Here is a 17248-nt window from a genome sequence, read left to right on the forward strand (position 1 = left end):
TCCTGACCTAGTGCACAGCTTGTGGGATAGCGTGGCTCGACTGCGAAATGCGCCTTTCGGCTCCTCTCTCTGGCTACAGTGCGCTGTTGTCCACAGTGGCACTGGCGTTGCCCATGGGGCTTCATGTAAGGCGACTGCACGTCGCTCGGCCAACAGCGGCCTACTGCAGACCGACACTTAAGACACACCAAATACAAATCGACATCGAGAGACAGGCCCTGTCATATGGCACTCGCGACGTATATGCTGAAATTGAATGTAAAGAATACGTCTTTTGTAGCGGGCGTCCCTCTACTGCAGTGTCACACATGACGAATAAAAAGGAAAACAGCAGAACGTCTGTGTAGGGCCATGTTTTTACCTACAGTGTCACTTGGCTGAATGTGTATAAGGCTCTGTGGCATCACTCAAACGCAGCCAAATTGTCACACTAGCTGTGTATCTCTAACAAAGTTGACGTATGCCCTCACCTCGGTGCCGGTTAAAACGATTTCGCCCCCGGGTGGGCTCGAACCACCAACCTTTCGGTTAACAGCCGAACGCGCTAGCCGATTGCGCCACGGAGGCCTTGACTTTGGCTCCCTTGTGCTCTGTATATCAACGCAATTCGTATACCTTCTGCAGGAATCTCGCAGAATGGTAGCATTTGCTTACGCCTCTTCACATGGATAACGTGCATGCACACTGTAGCGAGGCTCGTAAACGAATGACATCGCCAAGCATGACATTATACTACAAAATGCATACAAACCAATGTTCTGCCTATGCATTCAGAAAACCTCTGAGGCCAGTAGAATACTTGTCATAGGTTGTAGAACATCCCTTTCATTCAGTGTACTGCCATGTGTTAGATGCTGCTCGAGATAGCTCCGCTCCTTGCAGGAAGGTTTAAAAAATGAATGCCTTCTGTGAGGTTCGAACTCACGACCCCTGGTTTACGAGACCAGTGCTCTACCACTGAGCTAAGAAGGCGGCAGCTTAGCGTTTGTGAGCTATCCCCAAATTGTTACTTCATCATACTGAATCTTGCAGCCCTCGACCAGATATCGGACTTGGCACACAGCTGCTGCTGGGGGTGTCCACATTGCCGTTTTCCAAATCTCTTGAATGTTTCGCCCTTACGATCGACGACGAGCGTCGGCCCACCAAAAGTTAGCGGTCTGCACAATCCTGACCTAGTGCACAGCTTGTGGGATAGCGTGGCTCGACTGCGAAATGCGCCTTTCGGCTCCTCTCTCTGGCTACAGTGCGCTGTTGTCCACAGTGGCACTGGCGTTGCCCATGGGGCTTCATGTAAGGCGACTGCACGTCGCTCGGCCAACAGCGGCCTACTGCAGACCGACACTTAAGACACACCAAATACAAATCGACATCGAGAGACAGGCCCTGTCATATGGCACTCGCGACGTATATGCTGAAATTGAATGTAAAGAATACGTCTTTTGTAGCGGGCGTCCCTCTACTGCAGTGTCACACATGACGAATAAAAAGGAAAACAGCAGAACGTCTGTGTAGGGCCATGTTTTTACCTACAGTGTCACTTGGCTGAATGTGTATAAGGCTCTGTGGCATCACTCAAACGCAGCCAAATTGTCACACTAGCTGTGTATCTCTAACAAAGTTGACGTATGCCCTCACCTCGGTGCCGGTTAAAACGATTTCGCCCCCGGGTGGGCTCGAACCACCAACCTTTCGGTTAACAGCCGAACGCGCTAGCCGATTGCGCCACGGAGGCCTTGACTTTGGCTCCCTTGTGCTCTGTATATCAACGCAATTCGTATACCTTCTGCAGGAATCTCGCAGAATGGTAGCATTTGCTTACGCCTCTTCACATGGATAACGTGCATGCACACTGTAGCGAGGCTCGTAAACGAATGACATCGCCAAGCATGACATTATACTACAAAATGCATACAAACCAATGTTCTGCCTATGCATTCAGAAAACCTCTGAGGCCAGTAGAATACTTGTCATAGGTTGTAGAACATCCCTTTCATTCAGTGTACTGCCATGTGTTAGATGCTGCTCGAGATAGCTCCGCTCCTTGCAGGAAGGTTTAAAAAATGAATGCCTTCTGTGAGGTTCGAACTCACGACCCCTGGTTTACGAGACCAGTGCTCTACCACTGAGCTAAGAAGGCGGCAGCTTAGCGTTTGTGAGCTATCCCCAAATTGTTACTTCATCATACTGAATCTTGCAGCCCTCGACCAGATATCGGATTTGGCACACAGCTGCTGCTGGGGGTGTCCACATTGCCGTTTTCCAAATCTCTTGAATGTTTCGCCCTTACGATCGACGACGAGCGTCGGCCCACCAAAAGTTAGCGGTCTGCACAATCCTGACCTAGTGCACAGCTTGTGGGATAGCGTGGCTCGACTGCGAAATGCGCCTTTCGGCTCCTCTCTCTGGCTACAGTGCGCTGTTGTCCACAGTGGCACTGGCGTTGCCCATGGGGCTTCATGTAAGGCGACTGCACGTCGCTCGGCCAACAGCGGCCTACTGCAGACCGACACTTAAGACACACCAAATACAAATCGACATCGAGAGACAGGCCCTGTCATATGGCACTCGCGACGTATATGCTGAAATTGAATGTAAAGAATACGTCTTTTGTAGCGGGCGTCCCTCTACTGCAGTGTCACACATGACGAATAAAAAGGAAAACAGCAGAACGTCTGTGTAGGGCCATGTTTTTACCTACAGTGTCACTTGGCTGAATGTGTATAAGGCTCTGTGGCATCACTCAAACGCAGCCAAATTGTCACACTAGCTGTGTATCTCTAACAAAGTTGACGTATGCCCTCACCTCGGTGCCGGTTAAAACGATTTCGCCCCTGGGTGGGCTCGAACCACCAACCTTTCGGTTAACAGCCGAACGCGCTAGCCGATTGCGCCACGGAGGCCTTGACTTTGGCTCCCTTGTGCTCTGTATATCAACGCAATTCGTATACCTTCTGCAGGAATCTCGCAGAATGGTAGCATTTGCTTACGCCTCTTCACATGGATAACGTGCATGCACACTGTAGCGAGGCTCGTAAACGAATGACATCGCCAAGCATGACATTATACTACAAAATGCATACAAACCAATGTTCTGCCTATGCATTCAGAAAACCTCTGAGGCCAGTAGAATACTTGTCATAGGTTGTAGAACATCCCTTTCATTCAGTGTACTGCCATGTGTTAGATGCTGCTCGAGATAGCTCCGCTCCTTGCAGGAAGGTTTAAAAAATGAATGCCTTCTGTGAGGTTCGAACTCACGACCCCTGGTTTACGAGACCAGTGCTCTACCACTGAGCTAAGAAGGCGGCAGCTTAGCGTTTGTGAGCTATCCCCAAATTGTTACTTCATCATACTGAATCTTGCAGCCCTCGACCAGATATCGGACTTGGCACACAGCTGCTGCTGGGGGTGTCCACATTGCCGTTTTCCAAATCTCTTGAATGTTTCGCCCTTACGATCGACGACGAGCGTCGGCCCACCAAAAGTTAGCGGTCTGCACAATCCTGACCTAGTGCACAGCTTGTGGGATAGCGTGGCTCGACTGCGAAATGCGCCTTTCGGCTCCTCTCTCTGGCTACAGTGCGCTGTTGTCCACAGTGGCACTGGCGTTGCCCATGGGGCTTCATGTAAGGCGACTGCACGTCGCTCGGCCAACAGCGGCCTACTGCAGACCGACACTTAAGACACACCAAATACAAATCGACATCGAGAGACAGGCCCTGTCATATGGCACTCGCGACGTATATGCTGAAATTGAATGTAAAGAATACGTCTTTTGTAGCGGGCGTCCCTCTACTGCAGTGTCACACATGACGAATAAAAAGGAAAACAGCAGAACGTCTGTGTAGGGCCATGTTTTTACCTACAGTGTCACTTGGCTGAATGTGTATAAGGCTCTGTGGCATCACTCAAACGCAGCCAAATTGTCACACTAGCTGTGTATCTCTAACAAAGTTGACGTATGCCCTCACCTCGGTGCCGGTTAAAACGATTTCGCCCCCGGGTGGGCTCGAATCACCAACCTTTCGGTTAACAGCCGAACGCGCTAGCCGATTGCGCCACGGAGGCCTTGACTTTGGCTCCCTTGTGCTCTGTATATCAACGCAATTCGTATACCTTCTGCAGGAATCTCGCAGAATGGTAGCATTTGCTTACGCCTCTTCACATGGATAACGTGCATGCACACTGTAGCGAGGCTCGTAAACGAATGACATCGCCAAGCATGACATTATACTACAAAATGCATACAAACCAATGTTCTGCCTATGCATTCAGAAAACCTCTGAGGCCAGTAGAATACTTGTCATAGGTTGTAGAACATCCCTTTCATTCAGTGTACTGCCATGTGTTAGATGCTGCTCGAGATAGCTCCGCTCCTTGCAGGAAGGTTTAAAAAATGAATGCCTTCTGTGAGGTTCGAACTCACGACCCCTGGTTTACGAGACCAGTGCTCTACCACTGAGCTAAGAAGGCGGCAGCTTAGCGTTTGTGAGCTATCCCCAAATTGTTACTTCATCATACTGAATCTTGCAGCCCTCGACCAGATATCGGACTTGGCACACAGCTGCTGCTGGGGGTGTCCACATTGCCGTTTTCCAAATCTCTTGAATGTTTCGCCCTTACGATCGACGACGAGCGTCGGCCCACCAAAAGTTAGCGGTCTGCACAATCCTGACCTAGTGCACAGCTTGTGGGATAGCGTGGCTCGACTGCGAAATGCGCCTTTCGGCTCCTCTCTCTGGCTACAGTGCGCTGTTGTCCACAGTGGCACTGGCGTTGCCCATGGGGCTTCATGTAAGGCGACTGCACGTCGCTCGGCCAACAGCGGCCTACTGCAGACCGACACTTAAGACACACCAAATACAAATCGACATCGAGAGACAGGCCCTGTCATATGGCACTCGCGACGTATATGCTGAAATTGAATGTAAAGAATACGTCTTTTGTAGCGGGCGTCCCTCTACTGCAGTGTCACACATGACGAATAAAAAGGAAAACAGCAGAACGTCTGTGTAGGGCCATGTTTTTACCTACAGTGTCACTTGGCTGAATGTGTATAAGGCTCTGTGGCATCACTCAAACGCAGCCAAATTGTCACACTAGCTGTGTATCTCTAACAAAGTTGACGTATGCCCTCACCTCGGTGCCGGTTAAAACGATTTCGCCCCCGGGTGGGCTCGAACCACCAACCTTTCGGTTAACAGCCGAACGCGCTAGCCGATTGCGCCACGGAGGCCTTGACTTTGGCTCCCTTGTGCTCTGTATATCAACGCAATTCGTATACCTTCTGCAGGAATCTCGCAGAATGGTAGCATTTGCTTACGCCTCTTCACATGGATAACGTGCATGCACACTGTAGCGAGGCTCGTAAACGAATGACATCGCCAAGCATGACATTATACTACAAAATGCATACAAACCAATGTTCTGCCTATGCATTCAGAAAACCTCTGAGGCCAGTAGAATACTTGTCATAGGTTGTAGAACATCCCTTTCATTCAGTGTACTGCCATGTGTTAGATGCTGCTCGAGATAGCTCCGCTCCTTGCAGGAAGGTTTAAAAAATGAATGCCTTCTGTGAGGTTCGAACTCACGACCCCTGGTTTACGAGACCAGTGCTCTACCACTGAGCTAAGAAGGCGGCAGCTTAGCGTTTGTGAGCTATCCCCAAATTGTTACTTCATCATACTGAATCTTGCAGCCCTCGACCAGATATCGGACTTGGCACACAGCTGCTGCTGGGGGTGTCCACATTGCCGTTTTCCAAATCTCTTGAATGTTTCGCCCTTACGATCGACGACGAGCGTCGGCCCACCAAAAGTTAGCGGTCTGCACAATCCTGACCTAGTGCACAGCTTGTGGGATAGCGTGGCTCGACTGCGAAATGCGCCTTTCGGCTCCTCTCTCTGGCTACAGTGCGCTGTTGTCCACAGTGGCACTGGCGTTGCCCATGGGGCTTCATGTAAGGCGACTGCACGTCGCTCGGCCAACAGCGGCCTACTGCAGACCGACACTTAAGACACACCAAATACAAATCGACATCGAGAGACAGGCCCTGTCATATGGCACTCGCGACGTATATGCTGAAATTGAATGTAAAGAATACGTCTTTTGTAGCGGGCGTCCCTCTACTGCAGTGTCACACATGACGAATAAAAAGGAAAACAGCAGAACGTCTGTGTAGGGCCATGTTTTTACCTACAGTGTCACTTGGCTGAATGTGTATAAGGCTCTGTGGCATCACTCAAACGCAGCCAAATTGTCACACTAGCTGTGTATCTCTAACAAAGTTGACGTATGCCCTCACCTCGGTGCCGGTTAAAACGATTTCGCCCCTGGGTGGGCTCGAACCACCAACCTTTCGGTTAACAGCCGAACGCGCTAGCCGATTGCGCCACGGAGGCCTTGACTTTGGCTCCCTTGTGCTCTGTATATCAACGCAATTCGTATACCTTCTGCAGGAATCTCGCAGAATGGTAGCATTTGCTTACGCCTCTTCACATGGATAACGTGCATGCACACTGTAGCGAGGCTCGTAAACGAATGACATCGCCAAGCATGACATTATACTACAAAATGCATACAAACCAATGTTCTGCCTATGCATTCAGAAAACCTCTGAGGCCAGTAGAATACTTGTCATAGGTTGTAGAACATCCCTTTCATTCAGTGTACTGCCATGTGTTAGATGCTGCTCGAGATAGCTCCGCTCCTTGCAGGAAGGTTTAAAAAATGAATGCCTTCTGTGAGGTTCGAACTCACGACCCCTGGTTTACGAGACCAGTGCTCTACCACTGAGCTAAGAAGGCGGCAGCTTAGCGTTTGTGAGCTATCCCCAAATTGTTACTTCATCATACTGAATCTTGCAGCCCTCGACCAGATATCGGACTTGGCACACAGCTGCTGCTGGGGGTGTCCACATTGCCGTTTTCCAAATCTCTTGAATGTTTCGCCCTTACGATCGACGACGAGCGTCGGCCCACCAAAAGTTAGCGGTCTGCACAATCCTGACCTAGTGCACAGCTTGTGGGATAGCGTGGCTCGACTGCGAAATGCGCCTTTCGGCTCCTCTCTCTGGCTACAGTGCGCTGTTGTCCACAGTGGCACTGGCGTTGCCCATGGGGCTTCATGTAAGGCGACTGCACGTCGCTCGGCCAACAGCGGCCTACTGCAGACCGACACTTAAGACACACCAAATACAAATCGACATCGAGAGACAGGCCCTGTCATATGGCACTCGCGACGTATATGCTGAAATTGAATGTAAAGAATACGTCTTTTGTAGCGGGCGTCCCTCTACTGCAGTGTCACACATGACGAATAAAAAGGAAAACAGCAGAACGTCTGTGTAGGGCCATGTTTTTACCTACAGTGTCACTTGGCTGAATGTGTATAAGGCTCTGTGGCATCACTCAAACGCAGCCAAATTGTCACACTAGCTGTGTATCTCTAACAAAGTTGACGTATGCCCTCACCTCGGTGCCGGTTAAAACGATTTCGCCCCCGGGTGGGCTCGAACCACCAACCTTTCGGTTAAAAGCCGAACGCGCTAGCCGATTGCGCCACGGAGGCCTTGACTTTGGCTCCCTTGTGCTCTGTATATCAACGCAATTCGTATACCTTCTGCAGGAATCTCGCAGAATGGTAGCATTTGCTTACGCCTCTTCACATGGATAACGTGCATGCACACTGTAGCGAGGCTCGTAAACGAATGACATCGCCAAGCATGACATTATACTACAAAATGCATACAAACCAATGTTCTGCCTATGCATTCAGAAAACCTCTGAGGCCAGTAGAATACTTGTCATAGGTTGTAGAACATCCCTTTCATTCAGTGTACTGCCATGTGTTAGATGCTGCTCGAGATAGCTCCGCTCCTTGCAGGAAGGTTTAAAAAATGAATGCCTTCTGTGAGGTTCGAACTCACGACCCCTGGTTTACGAGACCAGTGCTCTACCACTGAGCTAAGAAGGCGGCAGCTTAGCGTTTGTGAGCTATCCCCAAATTGTTACTTCATCATACTGAATCTTGCAGCCCTCGACCAGATATCGGACTTGGCACACAGCTGCTGCTGGGGGTGTCCACATTGCCGTTTTCCAAATCTCTTGAATGTTTCGCCCTTACGATCGACGACGAGCGTCGGCCCACCAAAAGTTAGCGGTCTGCACAATCCTGACCTAGTGCACAGCTTGTGGGATAGCGTGGCTCGACTGCGAAATGCGCCTTTCGGCTCCTCTCTCTGGCTACAGTGCGCTGTTGTCCACAGTGGCACTGGCGTTGCCCATGGGGCTTCATGTAAGGCGACTGCACGTCGCTCGGCCAACAGCGGCCTACTGCAGACCGACACTTAAGACACACCAAATACAAATCGACATCGAGAGACAGGCCCTGTCATATGGCACTCGCGACGTATATGCTGAAATTGAATGTAAAGAATACGTCTTTTGTAGCGGGCGTCCCTCTACTGCAGTGTCACACATGACGAATAAAAAGGAAAACAGCAGAACGTCTGTGTAGGGCCATGTTTTTACCTACAGTGTCACTTGGCTGAATGTGTATAAGGCTCTGTGGCATCACTCAAACGCAGCCAAATTGTCACACTAGCTGTGTATCTCTAACAAAGTTGACGTATGCCCTCACCTCGGTGCCGGTTAAAACGATTTCGCCCCTGGGTGGGCTCGAACCACCAACCTTTCGGTTAACAGCCGAACGCGCTAGCCGATTGCGCCACGGAGGCCTTGACTTTGGCTCCCTTGTGCTCTGTATATCAACGCAATTCGTATACCTTCTGCAGGAATCTCGCAGAATGGTAGCATTTGCTTACGCCTCTTCACATGGATAACGTGCATGCACACTGTAGCGAGGCTCGTAAACGAATGACATCGCCAAGCATGACATTATACTACAAAATGCATACAAACCAATGTTCTGCCTATGCATTCAGAAAACCTCTGAGGCCAGTAGAATACTTGTCATAGGTTGTAGAACATCCCTTTCATTCAGTGTACTGCCATGTGTTAGATGCTGCTCGAGATAGCTCCGCTCCTTGCAGGAAGGTTTAAAAAATGAATGCCTTCTGTGAGGTTCGAACTCACGACCCCTGGTTTACGAGACCAGTGCTCTACCACTGAGCTAAGAAGGCGGCAGCTTAGCGTTTGTGAGCTATCCCCAAATTGTTACTTCATCATACTGAATCTTGCAGCCCTCGACCAGATATCGGACTTGGCACACAGCTGCTGCTGGGGGTGTCCACATTGCCGTTTTCCAAATCTCTTGAATGTTTCGCCCTTACGATCGACGACGAGCGTCGGCCCACCAAAAGTTAGCGGTCTGCACAATCCTGACCTAGTGCACAGCTTGTGGGATAGCGTGGCTCGACTGCGAAATGCGCCTTTCGGCTCCTCTCTCTGGCTACAGTGCGCTGTTGTCCACAGTGGCACTGGCGTTGCCCATGGGGCTTCATGTAAGGCGACTGCACGTCGCTCGGCCAACAGCGGCCTACTGCAGACCGACACTTAAGACACACCAAATACAAATCGACATCGAGAGACAGGCCCTGTCATATGGCACTCGCGACGTATATGCTGAAATTGAATGTAAAGAATACGTCTTTTGTAGCGGGCGTCCCTCTACTGCAGTGTCACACATGACGAATAAAAAGGAAAACAGCAGAACGTCTGTGTAGGGCCATGTTTTTACCTACAGTGTCACTTGGCTGAATGTGTATAAGGCTCTGTGGCATCACTCAAACGCAGCCAAATTGTCACACTAGCTGTGTATCTCTAACAAAGTTGACGTATGCCCTCACCTCGGTGCCGGTTAAAACGATTTCGCCCCTGGGTGGGCTCGAACCACCAACCTTTCGGTTAACAGCCGAACGCGCTAGCCGATTGCGCCACGGAGGCCTTGACTTTGGCTCCCTTGTGCTCTGTATATCAACGCAATTCGTATACCTTCTGCAGGAATCTCGCAGAATGGTAGCATTTGCTTACGCCTCTTCACATGGATAACGTGCATGCACACTGTAGCGAGGCTCGTAAACGAATGACATCGCCAAGCATGACATTATACTACAAAATGCATACAAACCAATGTTCTGCCTATGCATTCAGAAAACCTCTGAGGCCAGTAGAATACTTGTCATAGGTTGTAGAACATCCCTTTCATTCAGTGTACTGCCATGTGTTAGATGCTGCTCGAGATAGCTCCGCTCCTTGCAGGAAGGTTTAAAAAATGAATGCCTTCTGTGAGGTTCGAACTCACGACCCCTGGTTTACGAGACCAGTGCTCTACCACTGAGCTAAGAAGGCGGCAGCTTAGCGTTTGTGAGCTATCCCCAAATTGTTACTTCATCATACTGAATCTTGCAGCCCTCGACCAGATATCGGACTTGGCACACAGCTGCTGCTGGGGGTGTCCACATTGCCGTTTTCCAAATCTCTTGAATGTTTCGCCCTTACGATCGACGACGAGCGTCGGCCCACCAAAAGTTAGCGGTCTGCACAATCCTGACCTAGTGCACAGCTTGTGGGATAGCGTGGCTCGACTGCGAAATGCGCCTTTCGGCTCCTCTCTCTGGCTACAGTGCGCTGTTGTCCACAGTGGCACTGGCGTTGCCCATGGGGCTTCATGTAAGGCGACTGCACGTCGCTCGGCCAACAGCGGCCTACTGCAGACCGACACTTAAGACACACCAAATACAAATCGACATCGAGAGACAGGCCCTGTCATATGGCACTCGCGACGTATATGCTGAAATTGAATGTAAAGAATACGTCTTTTGTAGCGGGCGTCCCTCTACTGCAGTGTCACACATGACGAATAAAAAGGAAAACAGCAGAACGTCTGTGTAGGGCCATGTTTTTACCTACAGTGTCACTTGGCTGAATGTGTATAAGGCTCTGTGGCATCACTCAAACGCAGCCAAATTGTCACACTAGCTGTGTATCTCTAACAAAGTTGACGTATGCCCTCACCTCGGTGCCGGTTAAAACGATTTCGCCCCCAGGTGGGCTCGAACCACCAACCTTTCGGTTAACAGCCGAACGCGCTAGCCGATTGCGCCACGGAGGCCTTGACTTTGGCTCCCTTGTGCTCTGTATATCAACGCAATTCGTATACCTTCTGCAGGAATCTCGCAGAATGGTAGCATTTGCTTACGCCTCTTCACATGGATAACGTGCATGCACACTGTAGCGAGGCTCGTAAACGAATGACATCGCCAAGCATGACATTATACTACAAAATGCATACAAACCAATGTTCTGCCTATGCATTCAGAAAACCTCTGAGGCCAGTAGAATACTTGTCATAGGTTGTAGAACATCCCTTTCATTCAGTGTACTGCCATGTGTTAGATGCTGCTCGAGATAGCTCCGCTCCTTGCAGGAAGGTTTAAAAAATGAATGCCTTCTGTGAGGTTCGAACTCACGACCCCTGGTTTGCGAGACCAGTGCTCTACCACTGAGCTAAGAAGGCGGCAGCTTAGCGTTTGTGAGCTATCCCCAAATTGTTACTTCATCATACTGAATCTTGCAGCCCTCGACCAGATATCGGACTTGGCACACAGCTGCTGCTGGGGGTGTCCACATTGCCGTTTTCCAAATCTCTTGAATGTTTCGCCCTTACGATCGACGACGAGCGTCGGCCCACCAAAAGTTAGCGGTCTGCACAATCCTGACCTAGTGCACAGCTTGTGGGATAGCGTGGCGCGACTGCGAAATGCGCCTTTCGGCTCCTCTCTCTGGCTACAGTGCGCTGTTGTCCACAGTGGCACTGGCGTTGCCCATGGGGCTTCATGTAAGGCGACTGCACGTCGCTCGGCCAACAGCGGCCTACTGCAGACCGACACTTAAGACACACCAAATACAAATCGACATCGAGAGACAGGCCCTGTCATATGGCACTCGCGACGTATATGCTGAAATTGAATGTAAAGAATACGTCTTTTGTAGCGGGCGTCCCTCTACTGCAGTGTCACACATGACGAATAAAAAGGAAAACAGCAGAACGTCTGTGTAGGGCCATGTTTTTACCTACAGTGTCACTTGGCTGAATGTGTATAAGGCTCTGTGGCATCACTCAAACGCAGCCAAATTGTCACACTAGCTGTGTATCTCTAACAAAGTTGACGTATGCCCTCACCTCGGTGCCGGTTAAAACGATTTCGCCCCTGGGTGGGCTCGAACCACCAACCTTTCGGTTAACAGCCGAACGCGCTAGCCGATTGCGCCACGGAGGCCTTGACTTTGGCTCCCTTGTGCTCTGTATATCAACGCAATTCGTATACCTTCTGCAGGAATCTCGCAGAATGGTAGCATTTGCTTACGCCTCTTCACATGGATAACGTGCATGCACACTGTAGCGAGGCTCGTAAACGAATGACATCGCCAAGCATGACATTATACTACAAAATGCATACAAACCAATGTTCTGCCTATGCATTCAGAAAACCTCTGAGGCCAGTAGAATACTTGTCATAGGTTGTAGAACATCCCTTTCATTCAGTGTACTGCCATGTGTTAGATGCTGCTCGAGATAGCTCCGCTCCTTGCAGGAAGGTTTAAAAAATGAATGCCTTCTGTGAGGTTCGAACTCACGACCCCTGGTTTACGAGACCAGTGCTCTACCACTGAGCTAAGAAGGCGGCAGCTTAGCGTTTGTGAGCTATCCCCAAATTGTTACTTCATCATACTGAATCTTGCAGCCCTCGACCAGATATCGGACTTGGCACACAGCTGCTGCTGGGGGTGTCCACATTGCCGTTTTCCAAATCTCTTGAATGTTTCGCCCTTACGATCGACGACGAGCGTCGGCCCACCAAAAGTTAGCGGTCTGCACAATCCTGACCTAGTGCACAGCTTGTGGGATAGCGTGGCTCGACTGCGAAATGCGCCTTTCGGCTCCTCTCTCTGGCTACAGTGCGCTGTTGTCCACAGTGGCACTGGCGTTGCCCATGGGGCTTCATGTAAGGCGACTGCACGTCGCTCGGCCAACAGCGGCCTACTGCAGACCGACACTTAAGACACACCAAATACAAATCGACATCGAGAGACAGGCCCTGTCATATGGCACTCGCGACGTATATGCTGAAATTGAATGTAAAGAATACGTCTTTTGTAGCGGGCGTCCCTCTACTGCAGTGTCACACATGACGAATAAAAAGGAAAACAGCAGAACGTCTGTGTAGGGCCATGTTTTTACCTACAGTGTCACTTGGCTGAATGTGTATAAGGCTCTGTGGCATCACTCAAACGCAGCCAAATTGTCACACTAGCTGTGTATCTCTAACAAAGTTGACGTATGCCCTCACCTCGGTGCCGGTTAAAACGATTTCGCCCCCGGGTGGGCTCGAACCACCAACCTTTCGGTTAACAGCCGAACGCGCTAGCCGATTGCGCCACGGAGGCCTTGACTTTGGCTCCCTTGTGCTCTGTATATCAACGCAATTCGTATACCTTCTGCAGGAATCTCGCAGAATGGTAGCATTTGCTTACGCCTCTTCACATGGATAACGTGCATGCACACTGTAGCGACGCTCGTAAACGAATGACATCGCCAAGCATGACATTATACTACAAAATGCATACAAACCAATGTTCTGCCTATGCATTCAGAAAACCTCTGAGGCCAGTAGAATACTTGTCATAGGTTGTAGAACATCCCTTTCATTCAGTGTACTGCCATGTGTTAGATGCTGCTCGAGATAGCTCCGCTCCTTGCAGGAAGGTTTAAAAAATGAATGCCTTCTGTGAGGTTCGAACTCACGACCCCTGGTTTGCGAGACCAGTGCTCTACCACTGAGCTAAGAAGGCGGCAGCTTAGCGTTTGTGAGCTATCCCCAAATTGTTACTTCATCATACTGAATCTTGCAGCCCTCGACCAGATATCGGACTTGGCACACAGCTGCTGCTGGGGGTGTCCACATTGCCGTTTTCCAAATCTCTTGAATGTTTCGCCCTTACGATCGACGACGAGCGTCGGCCCACCAAAAGTTAGCGGTCTGCACAATCCTGACCTAGTGCACAGCTTGTGGGATAGCGTGGCTCGACTGCGAAATGCGCCTTTCGGCTCCTCTCTCTGGCTACAGTGCGCTGTTGTCCACAGTGGCACTGGCGTTGCCCATGGGGCTTCATGTAAGGCGACTGCACGTCGCTCGGCCAACAGCGGCCTACTGCAGACCGACACTTAAGACACACCAAATACAAATCGACATCGAGAGACAGGCCCTGTCATATGGCACTCGCGACGTATATGCTGAAATTGAATGTAAAGAATACGTCTTTTGTAGCGGGCGTCCCTCTACTGCAGTGTCACACATGACGAATAAAAAGGAAAACAGCAGAACGTCTGTGTAGGGCCATGTTTTTACCTACAGTGTCACTTGGCTGAATGTGTATAAGGCTCTGTGGCATCACTCAAACGCAGCCAAATTGTCACACTAGCTGTGTATCTCTAACAAAGTTGACGTATGCCCTCACCTCGGTGCCGGTTAAAACGATTTCGCCCCCGGGTGGGCTCGAACCACCAACCTTTCGGTTAACAGCCGAACGCGCTAGCCGATTGCGCCACGGAGGCCTTGACTTTGGCTCCCTTGTGCTCTGTATATCAACGCAATTCGTATACCTTCTGCAGGAATCTCGCAGAATGGTAGCATTTGCTTACGCCTCTTCACATGGATAACGTGCATGCACACTGTAGCGAGGCTCGTAAACGAATGACATCGCCAAGCATGACATTATACTACAAAATGCATACAAACCAATGTTCTGCCTATGCATTCAGAAAACCTCTGAGGCCAGTAGAATACTTGTCATAGGTTGTAGAACATCCCTTTCATTCAGTGTACTGCCATGTGTTAGATGCTGCTCGAGATAGCTCCGCTCCTTGCAGGAAGGTTTAAAAAATGAATGCCTTCTGTGAGGTTCGAACTCACGACCCCTGGTTTACGAGACCAGTGCTCTACCACTGAGCTAAGAAGGCGGCAGCTTAGCGTTTGTGAGCTATCCCCAAATTGTTACTTCATCATACTGAATCTTGCAGCCCTCGACCAGATATCGGACTTGGCACACAGCTGCTGCTGGGGGTGTCCACATTGCCGTTTTCCAAATCTCTTGAATGTTTCGCCCTTACGATCGACGACGAGCGTCGGCCCACCAAAAGTTAGCGGTCTGCACAATCCTGACCTAGTGCACAGCTTGTGGGATAGCGTGGCTCGACTGCGAAATGCGCCTTTCGGCTCCTCTCTCTGGCTACAGTGCGCTGTTGTCCACAGTGGCACTGGCGTTGCCCATGGGGCTTCATGTAAGGCGACTGCACGTCGCTCGGCCAACAGCGGCCTACTGCAGACCGACACTTAAGACACACCAAATACAAATCGACATCGAGAGACAGGCCCTGTCATATGGCACTCGCGACGTATATGCTGAAATTGAATGTAAAGAATACGTCTTTTGTAGCGGGCGTCCCTCTACTGCAGTGTCACACATGACGAATAAAAAGGAAAACAGCAGAACGTCTGTGTAGGGCCATGTTTTTACCTACAGTGTCACTTGGCTGAATGTGTATAAGGCTCTGTGGCATCACTCAAACGCAGCCAAATTGTCACACTAGCTGTGTATCTCTAACAAAGTTGACGTATGCCCTCACCTCGGTGCCGGTTAAAACGATTTCGCCCCCGGGTGGGCTCGAACCACCAACCTTTCGGTTAACAGCCGAACGCGCTAGCCGATTGCGCCACGGAGGCCTTGACTTTGGCTCCCTTGTGCTCTGTATATCAACGCAATTCGTATACCTTCTGCAGGAATCTCGCAGAATGGTAGCATTTGCTTACGCCTCTTCACATGGATAACGTGCATGCACACTGTAGCGAGGCTCGTAAACGAATGACATCGCCAAGCATGACATTATACTACAAAATGCATACAAACCAATGTTCTGCCTATGCATTCAGAAAACCTCTGAGGCCAGTAGAATACTTGTCATAGGTTGTAGAACATCCCTTTCATTCAGTGTACTGCCATGTGTTAGATGCTGCTCGAGATAGCTCCGCTCCTTGCAGGAAGGTTTAAAAAATGAATGCCTTCTGTGAGGTTCGAACTCACGACCCCTGGTTTACGAGACCAGTGCTCTACCACTGAGCTAAGAAGGCGGCAGCTTAGCGTTTGTGAGCTATCCCCAAATTGTTACTTCATCATACTGAATCTTGCAGCCCTCGACCAGATATCGGACTTGGCACACAGCTGCTGCTGGGGGTGTCCACATTGCCGTTTTCCAAATCTCTTGAATGTTTCGCCCTTACGATCGACGACGAGCGTCGGCCCACCAAAAGTTAGCGGTCTGCACAATCCTGACCTAGTGCACAGCTTGTGGGATAGCGTGGCTCGACTGCGAAATGCGCCTTTCGGCTCCTCTCTCTGGCTACAGTGCGCTGTTGTCCACAGTGGCACTGGCGTTGCCCATGGGGCTTCATGTAAGGCGACTGCACGTCGCTCGGCCAACAGCGGCCTACTGCAGACCGACACTTAAGACACACCAAATACAAATCGACATCGAGAGACAGGCCCTGTCATATGGCACTCGCGACGTATATGCTGAAATTGAATGTAAAGAATACGTCTTTTGTAGCGGGCGTCCCTCTACTGCAGTGTCACACATGACGAATAAAAAGGAAAACAGCAGAACGTCTGTGTAGGGCCATGTTTTTACCTACAGTGTCACTTGGCTGAATGTGTATAAGGCTCTGTGGCATCACTCAAACGCAGCCAAATTGTCACACTAGCTGTGTATCTCTAACAAAGTTGACGTATGCCCTCACCTCGGTGCCGGTTAAAACGATTTCGCCCCCGGGTGGGCTCGAACCACCAACCTTTCGGTTAACAGCCGAACGCGCTAGCCGATTGCGCCACGGAGGCCTTGACTTTGGCTCCCTTGTGCTCTGTATATCAACGCAATTCGTATACCTTCTGCAGGAATCTCGCAGAATGGTAGCATTTGCTTACGCCTCTTCACATGGATAACGTGCATGCACACTGTAGCGAGGCTCGTAAACGAATGACATCGCCAAGCATGACATTATACTACAAAATGCATACAAACCAATGTTCTGCCTATGCATTCAGAAAACCTCTGAGGCCAGTAGAATACTTGTCATAGGTTGTAGAACATCCCTTTCATTCAGTGTACTGCCATGTGTTAGATGCTGCTCGAGATAGCTCCGCTCCTTGCAGGAAGGTTTAAAAAA

At 50.1% G+C, this 17248-nt stretch overlaps 29 non-coding genes across 29 annotated transcripts; all 29 read right to left on the reverse strand.

Moving 5' to 3' along the window:
- Positions 1-493: 493 nt before the first annotated feature.
- Positions 494-567, reverse strand: Trnan-guu. The gene has a single exon. It is a non-coding gene; the product is annotated as a tRNA-Asn (tRNA).
- A 333-nt stretch (positions 568-900) lies between these two features.
- On the reverse strand, positions 901-972 carry Trnat-cgu. The gene has a single exon. It is a non-coding gene; the product is annotated as a tRNA-Thr (tRNA).
- A 689-nt stretch (positions 973-1661) lies between these two features.
- On the reverse strand, positions 1662-1735 carry Trnan-guu. Its single transcript has one exon. It is a non-coding gene; the product is annotated as a tRNA-Asn (tRNA).
- A 333-nt stretch (positions 1736-2068) lies between these two features.
- Trnat-cgu lies at positions 2069-2140 on the reverse strand. The gene has a single exon. It is a non-coding gene; the product is annotated as a tRNA-Thr (tRNA).
- A 689-nt stretch (positions 2141-2829) lies between these two features.
- On the reverse strand, positions 2830-2903 carry Trnan-guu. The gene has a single exon. It is a non-coding gene; the product is annotated as a tRNA-Asn (tRNA).
- A 333-nt stretch (positions 2904-3236) lies between these two features.
- Trnat-cgu lies at positions 3237-3308 on the reverse strand. The gene has a single exon. It is a non-coding gene; the product is annotated as a tRNA-Thr (tRNA).
- Positions 3309-3997: 689 nt separating this feature from the next.
- On the reverse strand, positions 3998-4071 carry Trnan-guu. Its single transcript has one exon. It is a non-coding gene; the product is annotated as a tRNA-Asn (tRNA).
- A 333-nt stretch (positions 4072-4404) lies between these two features.
- Positions 4405-4476, reverse strand: Trnat-cgu. The gene has a single exon. It is a non-coding gene; the product is annotated as a tRNA-Thr (tRNA).
- Positions 4477-5165: 689 nt separating this feature from the next.
- On the reverse strand, positions 5166-5239 carry Trnan-guu. The gene has a single exon. It is a non-coding gene; the product is annotated as a tRNA-Asn (tRNA).
- Positions 5240-5572: 333 nt separating this feature from the next.
- On the reverse strand, positions 5573-5644 carry Trnat-cgu. The gene has a single exon. It is a non-coding gene; the product is annotated as a tRNA-Thr (tRNA).
- A 689-nt stretch (positions 5645-6333) lies between these two features.
- On the reverse strand, positions 6334-6407 carry Trnan-guu. The gene has a single exon. It is a non-coding gene; the product is annotated as a tRNA-Asn (tRNA).
- Positions 6408-6740: 333 nt separating this feature from the next.
- On the reverse strand, positions 6741-6812 carry Trnat-cgu. Its single transcript has one exon. It is a non-coding gene; the product is annotated as a tRNA-Thr (tRNA).
- Positions 6813-7501: 689 nt separating this feature from the next.
- On the reverse strand, positions 7502-7575 carry Trnak-uuu. Its single transcript has one exon. It is a non-coding gene; the product is annotated as a tRNA-Lys (tRNA).
- A 333-nt stretch (positions 7576-7908) lies between these two features.
- Trnat-cgu lies at positions 7909-7980 on the reverse strand. Its single transcript has one exon. It is a non-coding gene; the product is annotated as a tRNA-Thr (tRNA).
- A 689-nt stretch (positions 7981-8669) lies between these two features.
- Positions 8670-8743, reverse strand: Trnan-guu. Its single transcript has one exon. It is a non-coding gene; the product is annotated as a tRNA-Asn (tRNA).
- A 333-nt stretch (positions 8744-9076) lies between these two features.
- Positions 9077-9148, reverse strand: Trnat-cgu. Its single transcript has one exon. It is a non-coding gene; the product is annotated as a tRNA-Thr (tRNA).
- Positions 9149-9837: 689 nt separating this feature from the next.
- Trnan-guu lies at positions 9838-9911 on the reverse strand. Its single transcript has one exon. It is a non-coding gene; the product is annotated as a tRNA-Asn (tRNA).
- A 333-nt stretch (positions 9912-10244) lies between these two features.
- On the reverse strand, positions 10245-10316 carry Trnat-cgu. Its single transcript has one exon. It is a non-coding gene; the product is annotated as a tRNA-Thr (tRNA).
- A 689-nt stretch (positions 10317-11005) lies between these two features.
- Trnan-guu lies at positions 11006-11079 on the reverse strand. The gene has a single exon. It is a non-coding gene; the product is annotated as a tRNA-Asn (tRNA).
- A 333-nt stretch (positions 11080-11412) lies between these two features.
- Positions 11413-11484, reverse strand: Trnaa-cgc. Its single transcript has one exon. It is a non-coding gene; the product is annotated as a tRNA-Ala (tRNA).
- A 689-nt stretch (positions 11485-12173) lies between these two features.
- On the reverse strand, positions 12174-12247 carry Trnan-guu. The gene has a single exon. It is a non-coding gene; the product is annotated as a tRNA-Asn (tRNA).
- Positions 12248-12580: 333 nt separating this feature from the next.
- On the reverse strand, positions 12581-12652 carry Trnat-cgu. Its single transcript has one exon. It is a non-coding gene; the product is annotated as a tRNA-Thr (tRNA).
- A 689-nt stretch (positions 12653-13341) lies between these two features.
- Positions 13342-13415, reverse strand: Trnan-guu. The gene has a single exon. It is a non-coding gene; the product is annotated as a tRNA-Asn (tRNA).
- Positions 13416-13748: 333 nt separating this feature from the next.
- Positions 13749-13820, reverse strand: Trnaa-cgc. The gene has a single exon. It is a non-coding gene; the product is annotated as a tRNA-Ala (tRNA).
- A 689-nt stretch (positions 13821-14509) lies between these two features.
- On the reverse strand, positions 14510-14583 carry Trnan-guu. The gene has a single exon. It is a non-coding gene; the product is annotated as a tRNA-Asn (tRNA).
- Positions 14584-14916: 333 nt separating this feature from the next.
- On the reverse strand, positions 14917-14988 carry Trnat-cgu. The gene has a single exon. It is a non-coding gene; the product is annotated as a tRNA-Thr (tRNA).
- A 689-nt stretch (positions 14989-15677) lies between these two features.
- On the reverse strand, positions 15678-15751 carry Trnan-guu. Its single transcript has one exon. It is a non-coding gene; the product is annotated as a tRNA-Asn (tRNA).
- A 333-nt stretch (positions 15752-16084) lies between these two features.
- On the reverse strand, positions 16085-16156 carry Trnat-cgu. The gene has a single exon. It is a non-coding gene; the product is annotated as a tRNA-Thr (tRNA).
- A 689-nt stretch (positions 16157-16845) lies between these two features.
- On the reverse strand, positions 16846-16919 carry Trnan-guu. The gene has a single exon. It is a non-coding gene; the product is annotated as a tRNA-Asn (tRNA).
- Positions 16920-17248: the final 329 nt, after the last annotated feature.

The sequence above is a fragment of the Schistocerca americana genome, chromosome 5 (assembly GCF_021461395.2).
Source record: "Schistocerca americana isolate TAMUIC-IGC-003095 chromosome 5, iqSchAmer2.1, whole genome shotgun sequence".
Classification (NCBI taxonomy): Eukaryota; Metazoa; Arthropoda; class Insecta; order Orthoptera; family Acrididae; genus Schistocerca; species Schistocerca americana.